We start from the raw sequence: 3,335 nt of genomic DNA on the forward strand, positions 1-3,335 counted from the left end.
ACCTAATGTGTCTGTGGATCCAGTTCCTGGTTATGGTTCTAATTCCTAAGTGTATAATTGGTATGGATATTGCCTCACTATCCCAGGATGTAGAGGTTATAATGTATGGGCAGTTGAGTGTAAGATGCTGCCATGTCCCTTTCCAGCAGTTTTTTTTAAATATGTTTTCTTTTTCATAGAAATTGCAACCAGACATTTGTTTTTAGTAATGTGACAGGAGAGATAGAATTTAATGCATCATAGAAATGGGTTTGTGTTCTCAGTAGTCCTCATTGTCCGCTATGTTCAGCGAGTCCGGTTTTATCCCCCAGGCTTTTTCAGACCCAGGCCAGCTGGCCTTGGTGCGTTCCTGATAGAACATCCCCATTGTCTCAGTGTGTGGGTGCACCCCTCGTGGTCCCGAGTTCCTTGCTCGTGCTCTCTCTCCTTCTGTTCCTGATTTGGACCTTGAGATTTCTGTCCGGTGCTCCAATGTGGGTCTCTGTCTCTGTCTCCTTTCCTCGCCTGATGAAGGTTAATATTCAGGAGGATGCCTATATGTTTTTCTTTGGGTTCTCCTTCTTATTTAGCTTCTCTAGGATCACGAATTATAGGCTCAGTACTACTGAGAACTCAAGAACAATGGCAATGAGTTTTTGATCCTACTGCATGTACTGGCTTTGTGGGAGCCTAGGCAGTTTGGATGTTCACCTTTCTAGACCTGGATGGAGGTGGGTGGTCCTTGAACTTCCCACAGGGCAGGGAACCCTGATAGCTATTTGGGCTGACAAGGGAGGGGGACTTGATTGGGGGAGGGGGATGGAAATGGGGGGCGGTGTCGGGGAAGAGACAGAAATCTTTAATGAATAAATAAAAAAATAGGATCCAAATGAGGAGCAGAAGGAAGGAGAACATGAGCAAGGAAGTCAGGACCACGAGGGGTGCACCCACCCACTGTGACAGTGGAACTGATCTATTGGGAGCTCACCAAGGCCAGCGGGACTGGGACTGAATAAGCATGGGATAAAACCGAACTTTCTGAACATGGTGGACAATGAAGGCTGATGAGAAGCCAAGGACAATGGCACTAGGTTTCGATCCTAATACATGAACTGGCCTTGTGGGAGCCTAGCCTGTTTGGATGCTCACCCTCCTGGACCTGGATAGAAGTGGGAGGACCTTGGACTTCTCGCAGGGCAGGGAATCTGGATTGCTCTTCATTCTTGAAAGGAAGGGGGAATAGAGTGGGGGGGGAGAGGGGGAAGGGACAATGTGTGAGAGGAGGGGAAGGGAAATGGGAAATGGAGAGGAGGCGGGAATTTTTTTTCAACAACTAAATTTAAAAGAAAAGAAATGGGTTTGTGTAAAACAAAGTTGGTAATAAAGTGATCAATGCTGTCATCTTTGAGTCCAACAATGCCCACAATAACTCAGACATCTAATGACCCTTCACCAGCACAACTCAAAGAAGGGAAACACACAAACTCTACTACTAATAAAGTGACCGGAGTTAACAACCACTGGCCATTAATATCACTTAATGTCAATGGACTCAACTCACCTATAAAGAGATTGGATACGAAAACAGGATCCAACATTCTGCTGTTTACAAGAAACACACCTCAACCACAAAGACAGGCACCTACTCAGATTAAAGGGCTAGGAAAAGGCTTATCAAGCAAATGGACCTAAGAAACAAGCAGGTATGGCCATACTAATTTCTAACAAAGTTGACTTCAAACTTAAATCAATCATAAGAGATGGAGAGGGACATTTTATACTCATATCAGGAACAATTCATCAGGATGAAGTCTTAATTCCAAATATCTATGTCCCTAATATAAAAGCACCCACATACGTAAAAGAAACATTGCTAAAACTCAAGCCAGTCATCAAACCGCACACACTAATAGTAGGAGACTTCAACACTCCTCTCACCAATGGACAGGTAAATCAGACAGAAACCTAACAGAGAAATAAGAGAATTAATGGAGGTAATGAATCAATTGGACTTAACAGACATCTATAGAACATTCCATGCAAATAGGAAAGAATATACCTTCTTTTCTGTAGCTCATGGAACCTTCTCAAAAATTGACCACATACTCGGTAACAAAACAAACTTCCAGAGGCCAATTTGGATGCCAAGATTCTGAAGTAATGATACTCACATCACTGTGTCTATCAAACCAACAATTACAATGCCATTTATATACACTCTTAGCTTTGGTCTTTGATAATTTATAGAAGTCTGCCAGAATATGCATATCCTATTTCCTATTTGAAATTTTGACTTATCCTTCATGTTTATGCTATCACCTAGAACAGTATGGTCTTTTACAGAAGGCTCTGGATTTTTTAATTTTTCTGGTGAGACATGTCCTCCACAGTGACTGGGAATGACTAGGACACTTTTGCCTAGGGGGCCTTCAAGAGGTCCCTCAAGGAGTTTCCTGGTGGTATCAATTTGCCTTGTCTGTCTTTTGTTGATCTGCATTCATTGGTCCAATGTTGACCCTTGCCACACCTCCTACACACACCTGAAGTCTGAGTCCTCCTATATTTGTCATTCCCAAAGGAGACGTTATTCCTAGGAATTCATTGTCTACAATCCCTTCTCAAACGTCCTATTCTACCACAATTAAAACATTCGGCACTTTGATGTCTCCTCATTACTTTGGAAATTGCTTCTCCTACCCAAGATTCAGTATTATAGTCAAATGTCTCAATGCTCATTTTATGCAGGATCCATTCATCCATAGGTGATTATCTAACCTTTAAAGATCCAAGTATCTTTTTGCATTCTAAGTTGGCATTTTCAAAAGCCAGAGATTCAATAAGTGCTCATCTAACATCTGGGTCTGTTACTCCTATTTGTCCAACCTTAGTTAATCTTTATAAAAAGTCACTAAAGGGTTCTCTCTGGCCCTGTTTAACCCTGGTATATGATTCAATTCATTTTCTTGGTTCTTGAGTTCTTTTTCAAGTATTTAAGGCTGTTTTGTGGCATAGGAACACGATTTGTTCATTGTAAAGAGCTTGAATCTTTGGGTCAGCACAAGTGCCCTCACAAAGAATTTGATCTTGGGAAGTCTCAAGGCCTTTTGCTTTCCCAGTTGTTCTCAAATTTTTGCCTCTTCCCTGAAGTAACATTTAAACATCAATTGGGGCCCATCATCCAGGACTGCTGAAACTAACTGAATTCAGTCATGTGCTGTTGCCTTGATGCCAGAAGGCTATGTCTTTATCACCTCCCTAACAAATGTGGAATTCAAGCCATAAGTTACAACAGCTTGCTTAATTTCTTTTAGATCATTCATTCCTATAGGTATCCATCTACCTTCTTCGGATCATTT

This window comes from Alexandromys fortis, unplaced genomic scaffold, assembly GCF_014885135.2.
Source record: "Alexandromys fortis isolate MF-2015 unplaced genomic scaffold, M_Fortis_MF-2015_v1.1 scaffold_74, whole genome shotgun sequence".
Lineage (NCBI taxonomy): Eukaryota > Metazoa > Chordata > Mammalia > Rodentia > Cricetidae > Alexandromys > Alexandromys fortis.